The following is a 23,053-nucleotide window of genomic DNA, read 5'->3' on the forward strand; positions in this document are numbered from 1 at the left end:
TCTAGGCTGCATGCTACTGCTGTGTTTTTTAGACAACACATCCATATTACATTGTTGAGCCTCTTCATACACACCTCATCTAAAGTCCCAACCCTCCTTTTTATGTACCAAATGTATGTTATTTGGATTTTTTTGAACTAGAACACCACAAAAGTGGCAGGAAAATTATAGTTTTCCAAATTTTACAAAGAAATATCTGAAAATTGTGGCGTGCATTTGTATTCAGGGGTATCGGAGCAAACGGGGCTAACTAAAATCTGGTAGAACCAATTGCCTACAGAAGTCACCTAATTAGTAAATAGAGTCTACCTGTGTGTAATTTAATCTCAGTATAAAAACACAGCAGTTCCATGAAGCCCTCAGAAGAACCTTAGTGAATAAACAGCATCATGAAGGCCAAGGAACGCACCAGACAAGGCAGGGATAAAGTTATGGAGAAGTTTAAAACAGGGTTCGGTTATAGATACATATCCCAAGCTTTAAACATCTCATTGTGCACTGTTAAATAATCCAAAAATGGAAATAGTATGGCCCAACTGTAAACCTACCAAGACATGTCCACCTAAAAACGACGGGCCGGGCAAGGAGAGCATTAATCAGAGAAGCAGCTAAGAGGCCCATGGCAACTCAGGAGGAGCTGCAGAGATCCACAGCTCAGGTGGGAGAACCTGTCCACAGGACAACTATTAGTCATACACGCCACAAATCTGGCCTTTATGTGGCAAGAAGAAAGCCATTGTTGAAATAAAGTCATAAGAAGAAGTCCTGTTTGCAGTTTGTGAGAAGCCATGTGGGGGACACAGCAAACGTGAAATTAAACAATAAATACAAAAGTAACAAAGCTGGAGTTGAAAAAATTTGACTTTTTGACCGTAGGTGCCAAAAAGCTGCTGTATATACACACACACACACACACACATCAGATCCTGGTTACGTTTTAAGCGATGGGGACAAAAGAACTGGACATACTACAGAATGCACTGAACTTTTGACACATTTTTGAATGTGTGTAGCTCATCCAGCATCCTAAACTGGTTAGCAAAAAATAAATCACCGGGACAAGATGGCTAACACACCAGCGAACTCCATCAGGTTATAGCCAGACAGCATACTGACAGGAATTGTAGCAGTTGATTGGAGAAAAGCCAATGTGGTACCAATATTGAAAAAAAGCTGGAGTTAAAAACTTACCTGCAACTCCTTTTCTGAGAGTCTTCCAGGTCAGCCCATGAGACCTAGGGCTCCTCCTACTAGGACAGGAAAAACGTTAACCCCCATCACATAAAAGGGACAGTCCTCCAGGCCCCACGGCAGTATTCGAGAACCATAGGGCGTCCCTGTAAAACATATGCATAATGCACACAACTTCAAGACAAAACCAGGTGGGAATCCGGCTGTCCTGGAAGACTCTCAGAAAAGTAGTTACCGGTAAGTCTAACCCAGCTTTTCTCCAAGCGTCTTCCAGGAAAGCCCATGAGAAGATGAGCCAGAACTTATCAGTCTAGGGAGGGACAACTGCCTGCAGGACGTTACAACCAAACACCGGCACCTGAGCAGATAGGAGATCCAGGCGATGAGGTTTAATGAAGGGTAAAAAACTGGACCATGTGGCAGCCCTGTAAATTTGTTGCGGTGAGGCTCCAGCCCTCTCAGCCAAAAGATGCAGACAAGGCTATTGAGTGCGCAGTGACAAAAGGCAGAGGAACGTCCCTAATTTTGTAAGTTTCAGAATTAGCTTGCTTTATCCATCTAGCCAAGGTGGCTTTAAATGCACCCTTTCCCTTGTGTGCTACTGAAAAAGACAAACAAGGCATCTGTTTTTCTAAGGGCCGGTTCACACAGCGAGGCGTCTCCGACTTACCTCGCCGCGACCTGCGGGGAGCTCAGCGGCGACTTGCAGAGGACTTCTGTATAGAAGTCAATGCAAGTCGCCCCCGAAGTCGCCCCGAAGTAGTACAGGAACCTTTTTTCTGAGTCGGAGCGACTCGAGTCGCTCCTCTCAGAACGGTTCCATTGTACAGAACGGGGGCGACTTGCGGGAGCGAGGCGAGGCGAGCCGTGTCGCCTCGCCTCGCTGTGTGAACCGGCCCTTAAGGTCTTGGTGTCCTCAAGGCAGACGAGAAGAATTCATCTCATGTCCAAAAAGCTACATTTTCTTTCTTGGTTGCCCTTTGGCAGTACACTGTCCTGGGATCTATGGAATGTACTGGCCACTTTAGGCAGAAATCCTGGATAAGTTTTCAAAACAACCCAATCCTCAAATTGTGAGGAAAGGCTTCCTCACTGATAGGGCCTGTAACTCACTTACCCTACGAGCTGAGGTAACTGCCGCAAGAAAAATAGTTTTTAAAAAGTAAAGTAACTGAAATATCCACTAGGGCAGTGGTTCTCAACCTGAGGGTCAGGACTAGAGGTCGACCGATATGGGTTTTTCTCTGGCCGATGCAGATATTTAGAAAGCGCCACTGCCGACGGCCGATACATGATGCCGATTTTTTTTTTTTTTTTTTTTTTTTTAGTCCTGCAAGCAGCATCTTTGGAGTGTGTATACCGCTCCTCCACCACTCCTGCCCATTAAAATGAATGGGCACCGCTGCCGAAGCACCTGCAATGCGATTTGGCAGCGGCACATTTAACCCCTTCCTCCGCCGCTAGCTGGATTATAAGTGCCCCGCTAGCAGCCGACTAGCGCTGCTAAAATGACGGTAAAGCGCCGCTAAAACTGGTGGCGTTTTACCGTCAACGCCTGCCCGCTTATTAAATACACAAAAAAAACGGTATTCAAAACTTTTAGATAAAAAAGATAATGGGCTAACTTTACCGTTTTAGTTTTTTTTTTTTTTTTTAAATTAGTGCATTTCCCCCCCCCCCCCAAAAAAATAAAAATTGCATTTGAAAGACCGCTGCGCAAATACCGTGACATAAAATATTGCAACAACCTCTATTTTATTCCCTAGGATCACTGCTAAAAAAATATATTATAATTTTTGGGGGTTCCAAGTGATTTTCTAGCAGAAAATACAGGATTTATTTGTAAGCATCAAGTGTCATAAAAGATTTAGTCTTTAAATGGTTAAACTGAGAACTCTACACAGAGTTGAATTCATTCAGAAGTGTAAACATTGTATCTCTGCTCTTTTCTTGCCAGACTGCTCAGAGAGGAAACAAGTGGCTTCACTGATGTCTTCAGGCAACTTGCATTGACTTCTATTACAGAAGTCATTTGCAAGTCACGCTGAAGATATAAAATCGGCTTTTTTTTTTTTTTTTTTTTTTAAACAGCACTATTGGCCGATGCCAATTAATTAAAAAACGCCAAATATCAGCCGATATATCGGTCAACCTCTAGTCGGGACCACATCAGGGTTCAAAATGATGATTTGGCAGGGGTCACCGAATAATGGGCTGTTCGTGAAGCCCGCAACGCTCTCCCAGACTTTTTGCGGCCGCCCAGCAGGGCTGTCCCTGAAAACTGACCGCCAACCCACTCTGCCTCTTCGCAGCCGCTTATTCAGTTCACAGCATGGCTGGGGGACAAAGACTAGAGCTCAGCTGACTGGTGAGGAATTAGAAGTGGGAGGGGCTGCAGAAGACCCCATCTCCTGATTTCAGCATAGGAGTCACTGAATGAATGAAATACTTGTATAGCGCACAATGCGAACTGAATCGCCTCTAGGCGCTGTGGCGAGCTTTGATCATCTGCTAAAAGAGGAAGGTCTTGAGTTTTTTCCTGAAAGCCAGGTTTTTCTTCCAGGCGGATGTTGATTCGTAGAGCATTCCATAGCCGAGGCCCTTGAACAGCGAATCTCCGATCCCCCTTGGATTTATACCAGGCTTTGATCAGCCAACAAAAACCTCCTCGTGCCCAAAGACTGCGGTTTGGTGTGTAATGATTTATTTTCTTCATTAGGTATTGCGGAGCTTCTCTATGCACGCATTTGTGGGTGAGGCAAAGGGTCTTGAACGTGATCCGATTTTTTACGGTTAGCCAATGTAAGCTCCTCAGCGAAGGAGAGATGGATTCCCAGTTTTTTTGTCCTGTTATCAGCCTTGCCGCCGTGTTTTGGATCAGTTGTAATCGCGCAAGTTGATATTGTGGTAATCCTATGTAAAGCGAATTTGCGTAGTCCAGACGTGAATTAACGATTGTTCCAACTACCACTGATTTGTCATTCTTTGGGATAAAAGGGATGAGTCTGCGAAGCATGCGCAGCAGATGGTGAGATCCACCGACTACAGATCCCATTTGCGCATCCATTGACATTTGTGCATCTAAAATAACCCCCCGAGACTCTTGGCCTTGGTCTTTGGGGAGATAGTCTGCCCAAAGACAGTTGGTGGAGACCAGGTGGTTTTGGTTGCGGGCTTATGATTTGGGTGTAAGATAAGAAGCTCTGTCTTTGATTCGTTCAGCTGGAGGGAGTTAGTGGTCATCCAGTCCTCTATTGATTTGAGGTAGTTTTCAAGTTGTTGTTGGTGATCTTTTTTCCCATTGATCCGGAAATAAAGTTGCGCGTCGTCAGCATAAGAGTGGAAGCAGAGATCTGAGCATCTGATGATTTGAAGGAGTGGGCGAATGTAAATGTTGGAGAACGGGTGACAAAGGAGAGCCTTGAGGGACTCCGCAGGTGACTGCCCGAGTTTCGGAGAGGAATTTTCCTAGTTTCACTGTCTGTGACCGATTTCCTAGGAAGGACGCGAACCATTGGAGATCTATGTCTTGGACTCCGGCTACTTCTGTGAGGCGGACGCTGTATCAAACGCTGCACTTAGGTCTAGCAGTACGAGAAGACACGGCTCTCCGTCATCTGCTGCTTCGAGGGCGTCATCCCAAATCTTTAGGAGAGCCGTTTCTGTTCCATGACCCGGGCAGAAGCCTGATTGCAGCGGGCCCAGGAGTCACTGTTACGAGACACAGTGGGGGTTATTTACAAAAGACAAATCCACTTTGCACTACAAGTGCAGTCACTGTAAATCTGAGGGGTAGATCTGAAATGAGGTGAAGCTCTGCTGATTTTTATCATCCAATCATGTGCGAAGCTAAAATTGTGTTTTTATTTTCCTTGCACGTCCCCCTCGGATCTACAGCGACTGCACTTCCAAGTGCACTTGCAGTGTAAAGTGGCTTTGTCTTTAGTAATTAACACCCAGTGAGTAACACTACCTGTGATTATAGTTGCCATTAAAAGTCCCAACTACAGTTCTTGATCAAGGTCATCTGCTGATCTGAGCGCACCCAGGTTGGCTGATCAGAACTCCACCCAGCATTGCCACGCATCCCAACCATCACCCCATTCTCCCCACTCTCTGCCAGGGACTAAGAGAAGGTATAAAAATAGAGAATATATGTAAGGGAGAGGAAAAGGAGGGTGAGGAACAAGAAAAATAAATAAAAAATAAAAAAAAAAGGGAGAAAAAGAGGAGAAAGAAAAAAAAAAAAAAAAAAAAACAGCTAGAGAGGGATGGGGAAAACACAAGCAATTAGGACAAAGAAAGGAGAACAAAAAGTGGTACATCCTAAAATGTATCATAAGGGGTTTCAATACTACAAGAGTGGAAGGGACTCCGGGAGCGCTAAATGTCCATTAGGGGCGCAAATTACTTGTCTTGCCTTGGGTGCTGGCAACCCACGCTACAAAAATAGGATTTTTTTTGTACTCACCGTAAAATCCTTTTCTCTGTAATTCACCAACTGACACAGCTCCTCTCTAACAAAAATGGGTTGTCAGCCCCATCACTGGAGATACTAGGCAAAGTTGTAACACTTCAGAACTTTCAGCGGTCCCTAGGCTACAACCCCTACAGCCTGCCCTAGCAGACTCAGTACGTCAACAAGCAGTATAACGTAAAGAGGAAAAGGAGGGGCGGGTGCTGTGTCGGAGAATTACAGAAAAAAGGATTTTATGTACATTAAAAAAAAAAAAAATAATCCTTTTTTCCTCTTATATTCGACCGACAGCTCCTCTGTAAAAAAATGGGACGTCCCCAAGCAGCGCCAAACGAGGGGTGGGAAAAACTGCAAAACAGCATAAGAACTTCATCCACCGTGGGAACTAACGAAACGAACCCCAGACCAAAAGGATTTTGGTAATGGGATTCCCTGACTGCAAAACGCAGAAACTTTTGATGCCGAAGGCATATGGGTATGTGCAGGTACGCATCCTGGATGTCCAAGGACACCAGGGAGTTCCCTTGGAGTGCAGCGACTACTGAGCGAACGGATTCCATCCTGAACCTCTGCACTTTTACAAAGTGATTGAGGGCTTTCAAGTCCAAGATTGGACATACCCTTTCATTCTTGGGAACCACAAACAGATTTGAGTAGAATCCCTGGAAGCGTTCCGGCTCAGGTACAATCACCCCTCGATTCAGCAAGTCCCTTACAGGCCCCAACAGGGCCTCCCGGCGACCCGGGTACACTGGAGGGGAAGAATCTGTTTGGCGGCCAAGAGAGGAACTCTATCTTGTAGCCTGTGGAAATCAGATCGCAGACCCATTGGTCGGATAACCGGGAGGACCACCGGACTGCAAACTCCCGAAGGCGACCCCCCACCCGAGACCTGGGTGGGGGCAAACTTTCATGCGGTAGCACTTTTATTTGCAGGCTTGCGGTTCCAGGGACGTTGTTGACCGTCCGTGGGCGTCCTGTCGGGCTGGGGACGTTTTGTTGAAGCACCGGGCGGACGAAAAAGCCACTTGTGAGCGGAAACAGGGCCCTTGCCTGCGGCGTGGCTCCTTAGCCTTCCTGGCCTGTGGGAGTAGAGTACTCTTACCACCAGTGGCATTTTTAATAATGTCATCTAACGAGGCAAGAGCCAGTTGCCAAGGAAGGGAAGATCCGTCAGGGCTTTCTTGGATGCCTGGTCAGCAGACCAGCATTTTAGCCAAATCAAGCACCTCAGCACCACAGCTGACACTAAAGCCCTGGATAACAGAGGGAGAGTAGCCAGGGCCACATCACAGATGTACTTAAGGCCTTGCACTAGCTGGTCTGCTAGTTCCACGCAGACAGGGGAGGCCTGTTGCTCTCCCAATTCACGGTGCAAAAGTTTTGCCCAGTCCGTGTCTGCTACACCAGTGCGGATGCCAGTACAGGTCGCACAGCTGACCCCACAACCGTAAACAAGGAACAGGCCACCGCCTCGGCCTTCCTGTACATGGGATCCTTGAATGCAGGAGTCCCCTCAACCCGGGATCGTGGTTACTTTATTTAACCTGGATACTGGGGGGTCCACGACCACTTTTTTTTTTTTTTTAGAAGGCTTCCCTCAAAATGGGTAACGCACCGCCATGTATTTGGGGACCGCAAAGGTCCGTTGGGGGCGACCCCATTCCTTGTAAATGAACTTATCAAAATAAGTCAAATACGGGAACACCTTAGGTGAACGTGCTGGCTTGTGGGACCCAAAAGGAACCGGTACATTAGCAGAGTGATCCGCTGGCTCCTGAATCTTCAGGGTATCACGCACAGCTGTGATAAGTGCTCCAACTAGCACTTTGTCGTGCACAGACCCGTGGACTCATCCTCACTGTCCGAACAGTCCTGGTAAGCGACAAGACAGAGCAGGGGTCACCAGCCTCAGCAGGACTAGAGTCTGCGTCAGAGCTCTCCCCAGATGATGGGGGGGGGGGGGGGGGGGGGAGGGGTGGCTTTGGCAGCGGCCGCTTTTTAGCACATTTCTTCCAATGTACCGCTTCTATCTTGGCAATGAACGAATTCAGGACCGCCACAAGGGTGTCCATAGGGACCGCGCAGTCCGCAGGTGACCCGGTTATAATTGCCTGGATTTCGGCGGAAGAAACAACAGATTCTAAAGACATGCTGACCCTACCCTGTCTGCCACCCGAAGGACTTAGAACCGTGACAGTCCCACCCTCCTGCTGCCACTGACTGAGGGGGCTCTAACCCGCTGGACTCACCTCCCTGGGCAGTTCCGTGCTGTATTACCGCAGTGCCTGATGATCCCCAGCGCTCCCAGATGCAGAGATGGCAAAACTGTGTCGGTGGCTGCTCGCACGATCGGTGAGCGATCCGACACGTGTCCAGAATCAAAGGATAAACCTCCCAGCGCTCTGTGATGACCAAACAGGAAGCTGAGGGCACAGGGGCTGCTGCTAGAGCACAAAAAAACGCAGTCCGTCTACAAGAAAATGGCCGCCAGTGTTCTAATAGAGAATCACTAGGAAAATGGCCGCTTGAAGCCAGAAGCATGTCTGACCCTTGCCCATACTTAAAATGGCCGACGATCAGCAGTATGAGAGGCTAGAGAGAACACGTGGCAGACACAGCGCTGCACAAACACGGGCATCCAGCGGGACTAAGCTGCAGGACCCAGGCACCCAGCACAGCTAAACCCCCAGGTGAGAACCCAGGGCGCACACCGCTCAGCACATGTACAGCCCCCCCCCCACCCCCATGAAGGGGGGGGGGGGAAGGAGGGGAGTTGGGGACAGGGGAGAAGAGGGGGGGGCCCCCCAAATCGACCTCCCAGGGAATGCCCAGCTGCTCCACCCTCCCGAGACAGGGAGAGCTGTACTTACCAGTCCTGAAGAGCTGGGAGACATTCCATGGTAGTCAGCTCCTGATCAGTACAGGGAAGACTACTGGCCCAGCATACTGCGACGCAGACATCAGTAGCCCGGTCATATGTATGCCCCAGAGCATAAAGCTCACCGACCACCTCTGAGCCGAGGTATGTCGTGGCCTGCCGAGCCGTAGCTGTGACCTGCACAGCCGGACTGGGGAGACAAGGATAAGTGAACCAGCATGTCACCCAGCCGGCTGTTGATAGAAGATCACAGGATCATTCATCAAAATTAATAAAAAAAAAACTTTTTTTTTTTTTTTTTTAATCACTTTTATTGCTGTCACAAGGAATATAAACATCCCGTGTGACAGTAATAGGTGGTGACAGGTACTCTTTATGGAGGGATCAGGGGGGGGGGGGTCTTCAATCCCTCCTTTACACTTCAAAGTATTCAGATCGCCGTGTTTACAATTAGGAGACTGGAATGAAGCCGCTTACGGCTTTATTCCAGTCCCTCCCTAGCCGTCAGAGGCGCCCTGGTAAGAGCGGCGGGGGGGGGGGGGGGGGGGGGGGAGCGCTTTTAGCCACATCGGTTGTTATGGCTAGAAAGCCGATCGGCCGCTCTGAAAAGCAGTACCAGGATGATGCCTGCAGGTGCGGGCATCATCCCAGTATAACCCCCAGAAGCCGAGTACGTACATCTGCGTACGCTCGGTGGGAAGGGGTTAAAAATTTATATTTATTTATTTGAGCTCTGAGATAGAAGGGATGGTCCCTTTGAAATGCATCAGTGACAGTGATCCCTGCAAGTTCCTCTGTGACCTATGGAGAGCTCCATTCATCCTAGACTGAATGCTGTTATTTGATGACTATTCATATTGCAGGCATCTCCACAATTGTTTGGGAGGTTTTTTTTTTTTTTATAGTTTTTAATAAATACACAAGGCTGGTGCACCCCTTTTTCTTTTATATCAGAGGCCAAATGGTCACAGATTCGCCAGAGCATCAATCCCCAATGTCCGATCCGCTGGGTTCAGCGAAAAGAACTCCGTCTTGCGATTAGGCAGATTATCTTAGCCGATATTGGGTAAACAGTTGTGTCCCCTTCGGGTGCACTGCTGTAAATTGAGGCTAGACTCCCTTCTGCCATGATAAAATGTTCTGGGTGATAGATTGAAGTATCCAACTCCTCGTACCGCCCTGTTGGTTGAGCTATGCAACTGTAGCAATATTGACGGATAGAATCTGGCAGACTGTGACCGCTGATTTCCATCTGAAATGCCTGCAAGGTTTTCTGAACCGCTAGAAGCTCTGATTTGATGAAACTCTTGCTTTCCTTAAGGACTATTCTCCCAGTGCCATTGTGTTGCCGAGGTGGGCTCCCCATCCCCAGGAACTTGCATCCATTGTGATCCTCTGAGATATAGGAATGGACCATGGTAGATCTCGTTGGGTAACGAGACCCTTGATTCCAGGGAACTTGTGTCTCCGTCCCAGTTCCTTAGTAGAAACAGCTGTAATGGGCATTGATGAAATCTTGCCCATGGCACTGCAGGAAAGCAAGAAGTCATCAGTCCCTCTGCTCTTGAAACCTCTCTCAGCAAGACCGACTGATTGGTCTGTAAGGCTGACATTATTTGCATCATTTTTGAGACCCTTTCCCGGGAGAAAAACCTTTTTGGTCTACTGAGCAAAATTCATAACCCAGTTGTGTCACTTTCTGGGCCGGAATTAAGGAAAACTTGTTTATTAACCAGCCTAGGGATCCGCTAATAACTTTTGGTATGACTCCACCACCCCTAGGAGGTGGTCCAGGTAAGGGATAATAGTTATCGCCTTTAGACCGAAGGGGAGGGCTTGAAATTGAAAGTGACGAATCTCCGTTCCCATCTTGATCACTAGTCTCAAGAATCTTTGGAAGGCTGTATGGATAGGGATGTGCAGATAGGCATCCCTTAAATCCAAAAAGGCCATGAAGCAGTTTGGGTAAAGCAGGCTTTTGATTGAGAACACCATCTTCATACAAAAGTGCTTGTACCTGATCGAACAGTTTAGAGACCAGAGGTTCAGGATAAGCTGATAATTTTCCTGACAGCTTTCTGATGACAAATACATGGGAATAAAATCCCTTGCCCTGAGCCAACTGGGGAACTGGAATCAGGACCCTTTGATCTAACAAGTCTCCAATTCGGAGACCCAGGGCCCTCGCTTTTACATGAACATGGGGAGGGAAGGTGACCAATAATCGCTCTGGTGGCTGGCAAGAAAATCCCAGCCTGTACAAATTGTTCACTAGGTCCAGGATGAATGGACTTGGTGACTGCTGCCCACTGTGGGAGAAAAGCCCTCAATCTTCCTCCCACTGGGAGACACACAAGTCACTGTGTCTTGGCAGGTTGTTGCAAAGGGTTAAACAAGATGTCTCCTGTACCCCTGCCCTTGTGCCCTGTCTAATGTTTTTTGGGCCTATTGTCCCTGTCTCTAGGACCTTGCTGCCTACTTTGACCATGAAAAAAATTAAATAAAAATTCTGGCAGTCTGCTTTTTCTTATTCTCTGGAGAGGCCTTTTTTCACTCGGCAGTGCGTTCCAGCACCTCTTGTAGACCTGGGTCAAAAAGATGATAGCCTGTTAAGGGAAGAGCATAGGTGAAACTTTGAGGCAGCGTCGCCTGACCAGGTTTTAAGCCATAGGCTTCTGGCCGAATTCACCAAGGCCGAGGTCCTAGCTGTCATTCTTACCGGCTTTGCGGAAGAATTAGTCAAAAATCCCACTGCACGAAACAGGGAAAGATTTCAGAATCTGCTCTCTAGAGGTACCCATCAACAAATCTATATATGTGTCAACTATACTTCTAAATTTCTGGCTACACAAGCGGAGGCCAGAGCTGGTTTAAGATCCCAAATGGCTGAGTCCCAGGCTCTGTGAAGGAGGATATCTCCTTTTTTCCCCATATCGGATTCCTAAGCTTGCCAATATCGTCAAACGCTAGGTCCAAGTTTTTTTAAAGTTTTGAAAGAGGTGTCTAACTTCGGATTCTTGTTCCATGGCTGCGCTGTGTCCTCATCAAATGGAAAACTTTAGGTTACCGGAAAAGAAAGATTTTTCCTCTCTGGATTTTCCCACTCCAGCTTGATAGTATGAAGAAGGGAACTATGCAGGGGAAAAAAAAAAAAAACAAAAAAAAAAAACTCTAGCCTTTTTCTTATGCAAACCTTTGTACATAAGGTCATGTTTAGACAATTGGACCTTCTCTTCTATATCAAGTGTTGTATAGATAGCCTTTAATAAGTCATCCACATCTTTTAATGATAGCTTATACCTTGAGCCCCTTGATGCTCTATCCCTGATTCTTCCAGGAAAGAACAGGCAGATCCAGCTTCAGCCTCAGTCTTGACTCTCTGCACTCTGCTGTGGAGCACTAGAACCGGCTGAAGTCCTAACTGGAGATGGACCCCCTGAGGGGACTTGAATCTTGTCAATTAAAGTTTTAAATGAGCTAAACAGACATAAGCTCATCCCTAACAGAAGTCATCATTTTCTGACAGGAGACAACCGGGTCATCCTTAACTAGGCTGTCTATACAGGTGCGGCAAACTGCTTTGCTCCATGAGGAGCTCAATTTGTTTCTGCAAAATGCACATTTCCTTTTTGGTCGCTGCGCTTAGGCCTTGTCCTGAGTCTTGGCCTGCAAGAGAACAAATTACCCCAATACATTTTTATGCCACATACACTCCATAACACCCCGTGCAGGAGAAAAGAAAAATGTGCCCCCTTCACCTAGTCCCTACTGGTTACAAGGTGGATACAGGATGTGCAAGCAATTAAAATACACACCAGGCATACCTATGAGGTGCTGGTGTTAGGGCCTGCTTCCGCTGCCTGTGCAGGTATCGCAGAGGAGTCCATCCCGCCCCTGTAGTGGTCCACAGCCTCTGCTGGGTTTCACCGTTTTTAAAAACACCAACCTCCGAGCGTCCGTTGGCGACGTTCAGAGAGCAGTAATAGCGTCTTCAGCGCTCGATGTCACACGGCCCAGAAGTGACCCCGCTGGGTACTTCCTGTGGGCCAGTTTGGAATGCAAGTTCTGCCCTCCTCTGAACACTCCAGACAGGCTGTTTAGCAGAGAAAACAAGCCAACTGCCGCCATGCGGCTTGCGGGCAGGAGCTCAGACAAACACTGCCGTGCTGGCATTTCCCGTTCCCGCTGAGAAGCAGGGACAGCAGCCACAAACCTACTCCCCCAATGGATGCGCCGCTCTGAGACCTAAGGTAGGAATACCACCACAGGAGCCATGCTCATGAGACTTAGGGGAACCAGTTCCAGGAGACATGTTAAACACCCCCCCCCCCCCCCCCCCCCCCCTTCCATCCAGAGGAAACACTAATACTGACATAAGGCCTGGAGGACCACCCTTTTATCTGGAGGGGGTTAACACATTTCCTGTCCTGGTAGGAGGAGCCCTAGGTATCATGGGCTGTCCTGGAAGACACTAAACAAAAGCGCAGAGACAAATTCCTGGAAACGACAGGCCAGTCAGCCTAACATCAATAGGTAAAATTATTGAAAGGGATTATCCATTTTTCCTTCAGTAAAAGTATCAGTAGTAATTAGCATGGATTTATGAAGGTTCATTCCTGCCAGACCAATCTTAACATTCTACGAGGAAGTGAGCTGCCATCTAGACAGAGGGAGGCCTGTGAATGTGGTGTATCTGGATTTTGCAAAAAAATTGGAAACAGTTCCCCATAAATGGTACAAGCTGAGGATTGCAGGCATGGACCATTAGGGTTTGTTCTTGGATTAAAAAACAAAAACAAAAAAAAAAAAAAACTGGTTACAGGGGACTGTTCAAAGGGTGGTGATAAATAACATGTACTCAGATTGGTCTGGAGTAGTAAGTGGGGTACCCCAAGGCTCCATCTTGGGACCAATTCTGTTTACTTTATTCATAAATGATAGAGGATGGGATACATAGCTCAATCTCAGTTTTTGTGGACGACAAAAATAAGCAGGGCAATAACTTCATATCAGGATAAAGAAATTTTACAGAAAGACCTGAGCAAAATAATGGGGTGGGCAACTATATGGCAAATGAGGTTTAATGTGGAGAAATGTAAAGTAAGGCACTTGGCAAAAAAACAAACAAAAAAAAAAAAACGTAAACTACTCACTAGGGGGTGAACCTTTGGTGGAATCAAGGATGGAGAAAGATCTGGGGATCCTAGATGACAGACTAAGCAATAGCATGCAATGTCAAGCTGGAGATACCAAATCCGGCAGAATATTAGCATGCATAAAAAAGGGGATATACTCCAGAGACAAAACTATAATCCTGCCACTTTATAAAACTCTGTTCAGGCAACATCTGAAGTATTCTGTCCCATTCATGTCACCAGTCCTCAGAAGGCATGTGCTGGGGAGATTCCAAAGAAGGGCAATTAATAAGGGGACTGGAGGACCTCAATGACGAATGACTACAAGCACTAAATTTATTCTGGCTGGAGAAGAGACGCTTGAGGGGACATACCATGTTTCCTCAAAAATAAGACCGGGTCTTATATGCATTTTGGCTACAAAAAAAAAAAAAAATGCATTAAGGCCCATTTGTCCCCCGTCTTCTCTCCTCCCTTCCCTCCCTGTCAGCATCTCTGTAATCCCCAAAATAAAACCTAGTTAAAGTCCTTGTAAAGTCATTTAATCCGCTCTGTAAATGGATTTTATAATGTCCAGTGTGTGTCTTTATGTAACATTGTAGAAAATACCTTATTTACAGCACTGCTGGGTACTCCCATGACCCACCAGAGCCATTCTTCCCCATTACATAGACACACACTGGACATTATGTAATACTTTTATAACTTGGATTACATGATTTTACAAGGACTTTAAACTAGGGCTTATTTTCGGGGTAGGACTTATATTGCAGCCACCCTAGAAAATTGAGATATTACTGTTTTTACGGGAAAACAAGACCTATCGATTTACAAATACATCAATGGAGATTCCAGCATAGGAAAAAACGATTCAGTCTCATGGAGTGCAAGAGGACAGAGGGCCGCACAATAAGATTGGCGTAGAAGCGGTTTAACTTTAGGCAGCGCAGGGTTTTTTTTACTGTCAGGGCGATATGGAATGCTTCCACAATTGGTGGTGGCAGCAGGGAGTAAGGGTGCAACGGATCGTCACCGATCCGTGATCTGAACGGTTCACCCCGCTCGGATCGGCACATGCCGCGATCTCGGCCTTAGGAAAGGCGGCCCTCTTTCTACACCCAGGCTGTTTACACTGATCGCTCAGACGGAGCGATCACTTGTAAACAAACCGGCATCATGTCATGACGCCGGTTCCTCTCTCCCCTCTCTGTACTAACCTGTACAGAGGAGGGGAGAGATCCTGAGATGGAAGCAGCCATCCGGCCATACACTGCAGTAACCAGCAATACTCTGCAATACCCCGGCCTGCCAGTACTCAGCGATGCCATGCCCAGCCAATAATACAGTTGAGGAGATTGTGTATATTACAGTGGGGACTATATGGTGGTGGAATTTTCACAGGTTTTTGCAAATTAAATTATTATTTGCTGATCCGAAAAATTATCCGATCCGTGACTCTGATCCGAGGAACGATCCGATGCACCCCTAGCAGGGAGTATGGATATTTTTAAGAGACTTTTGGATGTGCATCTTAAATGCTTCCTGACTGGCTCGTGTGTGTGTGTGTGTGTGTGTGTGTGTGTGTGTGTGTATATATATATACTGTGGCAGGATGGCTTTCCTGCGCCAAAACGCCATATACAAGGGGGCTCCTGTAAGAGCCATAGCAGGCGTGCGCGCCCGCTGCACGGCGGGAGACCCGATGCTAAGTAGGAACAACGATCTGGCTCCTCCAGATCTAGTAAGGTCTATCTAGTCAGTTCTATCCCCTCAGTTAGAAACACACAACCTGTTGATCGCCCCCTAGTGTTAACCCCTTCCCTGACAGTGAAATTTATACAGTAATCAGTGGTTATTTTTAGCTACGAGTGCTGTATGAACATCAATGGTCCCAAAAAAGTGTCACATTTCCAATCTGCCCGTAGCAATCCCCCAAAAAAAAAATCCCTGTTTGCTGCCAATAGTAGTAAAAAAAAAACATTTTCAAAAAAAAAAAATGCCTTAAGTCTATCCCCTATTGTAGACGCTAGAACTTTTGCGCAAACCAATACACGCTTATTGCGATTTTTTTTTACCACAAATATGTAGAATACATATTGGCCTAAACTGATGAAATTTATTTTTGCTATAATATCTCAAATTAAAAAAAAAAAAAAAGTTAAAAAAAAGTTAAAGTTTGTTTTTTTCCCAAAATGGTCACTCTTGTTTATAGTGAAAAAAATAAAAACAGAGGTGATCAAATGCCACCAAAAGAAAGCTCCATGTGTGGGGAAAACACAAGTACATAATGCTGCATGACAGCGCAATTGTCAGTTAAAATGACGCAGTGCTGTATCGCAAAAAATGGCCTGGTTCTGGAAGGGGGTAAATTCTTCCAGGGCTGAAGTGGTTAAAGAACACAATATACAGGGATACGGAAAAAAATCATAGACACTGACACACGTACACGGGTTGAACTGGATGGACTGTCTTTATTCAACCTTACCTATGTAACCCCTTCACTGCCAGGCCCTGCAGTCCATTCTGGTATTTTTCCTTACAGCTTTCAGAGTCTGTAAAAGACCCACCAAACCATTTATGCTCTGAAAACACATTTCATAAACCCTAGGTTTTTTATTTTTTTTTACAATTTTATTTGTTTTAGGTGGTGGGGGCCCATCAGGAGTCTAAACAGACCCCCCCAATGTCTTATTTTTGAGACAGAAAGGGGCTGAAGACAGTCCCTTTCTCTGCAGTCTGCACTGTGGATGAATGCAAAGAAACTCCTATTCATTTGCAAACGTAAACACGGTTTACAACGTTCATTTACAAACTGGAACTTTGTAAACAGTTTACTATGCTTCCATGATGAACACAGAAGCAAAAAGTATATATAGTCTCTTCAGGTAAGCCCATCATTCCTCTAATCTTTTACCACTTCCATCAACTCATTCTCCAGTTACAACCTTTTGTACCACCTGCCCCACCCTATTAGATTGTGAACTCTTCTGAGTAAGGCCCTCTTAAAGTGGTTGTAAACCCTTACAAACCACTTTGACCTACAGGTAAGCCTAGATTAAGGCTTACCTGTAGGTCCAAGAAATATCTCCTAAACCTATATGGTTTAGGAGATATTTGCCCGAAAACAGGCACCGCTGTGTATGGCGCATGCCCCGTAGACAGCGGCGCGCAGGCGCACTGAGCGCGGCATTCTCAACGACGGAGCAGCTGCGCATGTCGGCTCCCGTGCGCATGCGCGGGAGTGATGTCATCGCGGCTTCGCCGAATGACAGCGGCGGAGCTGCGAGCCCCCACCAAGAAGATGGATGCGGTGGACTACAGGGGACAGCGGCGACTCCGCTGGCTCCTGTGTCAGGTAAGTGACACATAATGGACTACTATGCGATGCATAGTAGTCCATTATGCTTTGCCTTTGCAGGGAATGAAAGCGGAAGTAAACTCATCAGGGTTTACTTCCTCTTTAATTCTCTTGTATTTTGTTGTATTGTATACCTTTTATATTGTAAAGTGCTGCATAAACTGTTGGCGCTAAATGAATAATAATGGTCATTGAAAGCATTCATTCAGGAAAGAGGGCTGGTAAACACATTTACCAGTTTCCCCTACATTCTGACAGCAATCGCTGGCCCATATTTTGAGCGAATAGTTCAGATTAGTAGCTTGTTTGCTGCTAATGTTCTGTTCGTCAGAGTGAAGGCCGTTTTACACTACAAAAAAAAAATATATATCACTCCAGATCCATTCCACATGCACAATTTTAACACGGTTTTTGATGCGTTTCCAGGTGCTTTTCTTTTTTCACTATACTAGGATCCAGTGTGTTTATGTTGTGCCACAGTGCGTTTATGCGTTTTACTGTGTTCCAGTACAGTCCAGTGCAGAAAAAATGCAGCATGTTTTTTCTGGAACTGAAAAGCCCTGGAACTGACCGCACTGGTATAACGCGCCAAGACAATTGATGATTCCTCGGCCAACACTACCTGTGTTTATGGGGGACTTGTGCAAGTTTCTTTCCTGATTCTTTGCAAAAATTGCAACGTGTGTAGCCAGACCTAGTCTGCACAATGCTCCATTTCACTGTCTGGTTAAATTCTGGGGGGGTTAAAGTGGTTGTAAACCCTTACAAACCACTTTAACCTACAGGTAAGCCTAGATTAAGGCTTACCTGTAGGTCCAAGCAATATCTCCTAAACCTATATGGTTTAGGAGATATTTGCCCGAAAACGGGCACCGCTGTCTACGGCGCATGCGCCGTAGACAGCGCCGCGCAGGCGCACTGAACGCGGCAGTTCCAAGAATGGAGCTGCCGCATTTGACTCCCGTGCGCATGCGCGGGAGTGACGTCATCGCGGCTTCGCCGAATGACAGCGGCAGAGCTGCGAGACGCCACCAGCAAGATGGATGCGGCAGACTACAGGGGACAGCGCGACTTCGCTGGCTCCTGTGTCAGGTAAGTGACACATAATGGGCTACTATGCAATACATAGTAGTCCATTATGCTTTGCAGGGAAAAAAAGAGGAAGTAAACTCATCAGGGTTTACTTCCTCTTTAAGTGCGGCACATCAAGCAATTGATGGGTTTTCACACAATTTGTTTGTGGTGCGTTCACACACCCCCCCCCACCCACTCAAAAAAAAAAATCTAATCGAGAATCAGCCACCACTGCTGTATACACTAAACAAGCAAGGCCACGGGCGCCGTGTCCTGTCCATGCACTGAACGGGGCCACGGGCGCCGTGTCCTCTGACCATGCACCAAACGACGCAACGAGCACTGTGTACATCCCGTCCATGCACTGACCGATACTTACAATCTCTGTCCATATTCTTCTTCAGGATTCATACAGCGCCAACAGTTTATGTAGCACTTAAAAAAAAAAAATGAAGGCAGACACCACTGCTGTATACACTAAACAAGCAAGGCCACGGCCGCCGTGTCCTCTCCGTGCACTGAACGGGGCCACCGCCATGTCCTCTCCTGACCATGCACCGAACTAGGGAACGAGCACTGTGTACATCCCGTCCATGCACTGAACGATACTTACAATCTCTGTCCATATTATTATTCTTCAGGATTTATATAGTGCCAACAGTTTATGCAGCACTTAAAATGAAGGCAGACATTACAGTTTGATACAAGGAGGTACCTATTCTCTAGAGCTTACAATCTAGGAATCCATACAGTGGTCGCTTGGCTTTGTGACTGAACTGGGGCTTTACATTGCCTCAGTGACTAGGCCTTGGCATGTAGTGGTTTCCTACGCTGTGGCATGCTCGTGTTAGCCTAGGAATCTTTCCAAGCCCCTTTCCTGTGCTGTCCTAATACGAGCCGAGGCCGGCCGGCAGAGCCGGGCCTTCACAGAACCACACGAACACACTGCCGTCATGACGTTGGCTCATCCCCTCGCAATGCCCGCTCACCGGGTCCGTGTAGCCGCCACGCACACGAGGAAGGGCCCGGCGGGAGCACACGAGGAAGTCACCACACAGGCCGCACGGACACACGCAGCGCCTGAGCAGGCCGCACGCCACTCACCAGATTTAGATGTCAGCCTGTCCCCGGCCGCTAGGTGCGCCGACTGCAGCCACCGCCTCCTCCCGTGTTATGAGTGGACGTCACGACAAGCACCGGCCACATTTACCCCAAGCGAGGCTCCGGCTCTCTCTCACACAAACAAACCTACTCCTGCGCAGGCCACATGCCCGAGCTGAAGCAGCGGAAGAAGCTGAAGCGCGACACAACCGCACGGCGGCGCTCAAAGGCCTAGTTTCAAAGCACAAAAACAGCCTTCGCCATCTTGCTTGCCAATTAGGGGACGACTTGGTGTTGAAGACCAATCACTGCAATGATTGACAGTAAGATGCTGCACGTCGCTCCCGCGAGAACAGGCGGGGTAGACGCCAGTCAGCCTTTGACGTAATTTAGAGAAAAAAAAAACAGAGTACGGGGGCTTTTCAGGGTCATTTCAGTTTCCATTCAGCGTCCGTTGTAGCTGAACTTTCATTATAAACATGGAGGCTGGCGCCCCCTGCTGGCTGTATTTTGTTCATGGTGCCTTTTATACGTTCTACAAATGATATTTGGTCAGTTCTTTATTACAGTCTCAGATTTGCAGATGTATGCGTAAGTGAAGAAAATGCAAGTGCAAATTTTACCTGCATTACCAGCTGAACTCCATAATATTCTGTATTGCATATGGAGGGATCTGCTGCCTTCTGCTTATTATTATTATACGGTATTTAAATATGTCCCAACTGTCCCTGATTTCGAGGGACTGTCCCTGATTTGGAGCAATGTCCCTCATTCCTCCTCATTTGTCCCTCATTTTGGTCTGATTTATATAGATGTATACAAAATGGACTTTTTATCTATCAAAAAGTGTTTTCCAGCACTAAACCTTTCATGTGATTTCTGAATTGCTGCATTTGTAAATTTCAAAGGCCAATATAAATGGAATAGTTGTGGTAAAAAAAACACTTGTGGGTTGAACCAATCTTATTTTTTGTACAATTCTCCTTTAAGGGGGCGTGGCAAGAGCTGTGTCCTATGCCTGCATGCTTTTGCTGACAGGTGTTCCTCATTCCCATCTCAAAATGTTGGGAGGTGTGGTATTTATATTTTTATATTGCGCCAACAGTTTGCACAGCTCTTTACAACATGAGGGCAAACATTACAGTTACATTACAATTAAATACAGGAGGAATCAAAGGGCCCTGCTGGTTAGAGCTTACAATCTAGAAGGGAGGGTCAAGAGATACAAAAGGTAATAACTGTGGAGGAGGATCTGATGGAGAAAATAAAAGTACAGTTGTTGGATATGGGCAGGATAGGCTTCTCTAAAGAGAAGGATTTTCAGGGATCGTCTAAGAACAAACAGAGTAGGAGATAGACAGATTGGGGTAGGAAGTTCCATAGGATAGGAGAGGCTTGAGAAAAGTCCTGGAGGCGAGCGTGGAAGGAGGTGACAAGGAAACTAGAAAGCAGGAGGTCTTGGGAGGAACTAAGAGAACGAGTAGGTTTGGTATTTTGAGACTAGGTTAGTGATGTACCTGGAGGGAAGTTGTGGACTGCTTTGTAAGATGTTGTTAGTATTTTTAATTTAATTTGTTGGATGAGCGGAAGCCAGCATAGGGATTGGCAGAGAGGAGTAGCAGACACTGAACAGTTGGTAAGGTGGATGAGTCTGGCAGCAGCATTCATGATGGCCTGAAGGGGGGATGGACTATGCAAAGGAAATCCCATGAGGAGGGAGTTGCAGTAGTCAAGGTGAGAGATGACCAGGCAGTGAACTAGGAGCTTTGTGGTGTCATTGGTTATAAAGGGGCATATTATGGAGATGTTGTGGAGTTTGAGGCAGCAAGATTTGGACAGCGATTGGACGTGAGGACGAAAAGAATAGTTCAGAGTCTAGGGTTACACCTAGAACCTTGGCATGCTAGGACGGGCTGATAGTAGTACTGTCGATTTTGGCAGAGAAATCAGGGAAGAGGCACATGGGGAAGAAAAATCACAAGCTCAGTTTTGGATAGATTGAGTTTGAGAAAGTGGTGTGACATCCAGACTGATATGTCTGTTAGTAAATTAGTGATATGTGAGGTGAATGAAGGAGTGAGCTGAGGGGTAGAGAGATAGATTTGGGTGTCATCAGCATAGAGATGGTATCGGAAGCCATGTGAGGCTGTTACCTGACCCAGAGAAGTGGTGTGGATGGAGAATAAGAGAGGTCCAAGAACAGAACCTTGAGGGACCCTGACAGAGAAAGGGAGAGGAGAGGAGGAAGTAGAATTGTAAGTAATGTTAAAGGTGCAGTTGGATAAGTAGGATGAGAACCAGCAAATAGTACAGTCACGGAGACCAAAGGTGTGGAGTTTTTTGAGGAGAAGGGGGTTGTTCACTGTGTCAAAGGCAGCATAGAGGTCCAGGAGTAGGAGTACAAAATAGTGTCCTTTGGATTTAGCTGTTAAGCAGACTGTTTCCCTGGAGTGTTAAGAGTAGAATCCAGATTGAAGGAGATCAAGAAGGTTATTCTGGGCGAGGTGGTTGCTTAGTCAGTTGTAGACAAGACATTTAAAGATTTTGTCTAAAAAGGGGAGAAAGGAGATGGAGGTGTAGTTTATTAAGATTAGTGGTGCCTAATGAGGGCTTTTTAAGTATAGGGGTGGCAAGTGCATGTTTTAGAGAGTTGGGGAAGATGCTAGAAGAAGGGGAGAGATTGAAGATTTGAGTTAGAGAGTAGGGATGAGCTTTATGTTCGAGTCGAACATGAGTTCGACTCGAACAATGGCTGTTCGCCGAACAGCGAACAATTTTGGGTGTTCGTGACAAATTCAAAAGTCACGGAACACCCTTTAAAAGTCTATGGGAGAAATCAAAAGTGCTAATTTTAAAGGCTTATATGCAAGTTATTGTCATAAAAAGTGTTTGGAGAACTGGGTCCTGCTCCAGGGGACATGTATCAATGCAAAAAAAGTTTTAAAAACGTCAGTTTTTTAGGGAACAGTGAAACAATAAAAGTGTAATATTCCTTTAAATTTCGTACCTGGGGGGTGTCTATAGTATGCCTGTAAAGGGTGCATGTTTCCCGTGTTTAGAACAGTTTGACAGCAAAATTACATTTCTAAAGGAAAAAAAGTAATTTAAAACTACTCGCGGCTATAATGAATTGTCTTCCCGAAAATTCTGATGGACCTAGAAATAGCATATGTGCTAAATATTTCCGACTGAACCAATTCCTATCAGGGAAACCGCTCATCTGTATGCTGTTCCGACGGACCAAAAACAACGCATGCTCTGAAGCAAGTACGAGACGGAAGCTATTGACTACTGGCTATTGAATTTCCTTTTTCTAGTCATGTCGTACGTGTTGTACGTCACCGTGTTCTTGACGGTCAGACTTTGGTGTGTACGCAAGACAGTTTCAGCGGAATTCCGTCGGAACTCCATTGGAAAAACATTCAGAGTTTATTCCAACGGGAAAACCGGTTGTGTGTACAGGGCATTAGTCTTATGCCACAGGTGCTCAAGAGCACAGCTATGTCTGGTTATCAGGGTTGTAGGTGTCAGGGCCTGATTCTGTGTGTAGCGGGGGGGGCAGTGTGTCCAGAGAGGATGTCAGTGAGCTGTAGACAGAAGTAGCTAAGCTGTGGCAGGACAGGAGAGATATTTTGTCATAGAGGTGGTCAGTAGCAGAGTAGAGATGAGAAGGGCTGAGTACTCTCTGTATTTGTAAATAACTCTGCTCTTAACCAGTTATGCCACGTACACACAAGCTGACTTTTCGACGGACTAGGTCCGACGGACTTTCAACGGAGCTCCAACGGACTTTCCGAATGAACGGACTTGGCCACACACAATCACACCAAAGTCCG

General features: G+C 46.5%; 1 protein-coding gene across 1 annotated transcript in view; it reads right to left on the reverse strand.

The window, feature by feature from the left end:
• The window catches only part of SCAF11 (SR-related CTD associated factor 11), a gene marked incomplete in the record, with an annotated part of 153,932 nt that extends 134,427 nt beyond the window's left edge, over positions 1-19,505 (reverse strand). Inside the window, 1 exon segment of the mRNA XM_077472975.1 lies at positions 19,221-19,505.
• Between the last annotated feature and the right edge of the window lie 3,548 nt (positions 19,506-23,053).

The sequence above is a fragment of the Lithobates pipiens genome, unplaced genomic scaffold (genome assembly GCF_037356315.1).
Source record: "Lithobates pipiens isolate NorthernLeopardFrog02 unplaced genomic scaffold, aLitPip1_a1.2 Scaffold_8, whole genome shotgun sequence".
Taxonomy (NCBI): Eukaryota; Metazoa; Chordata; class Amphibia; order Anura; family Ranidae; genus Lithobates; species Lithobates pipiens.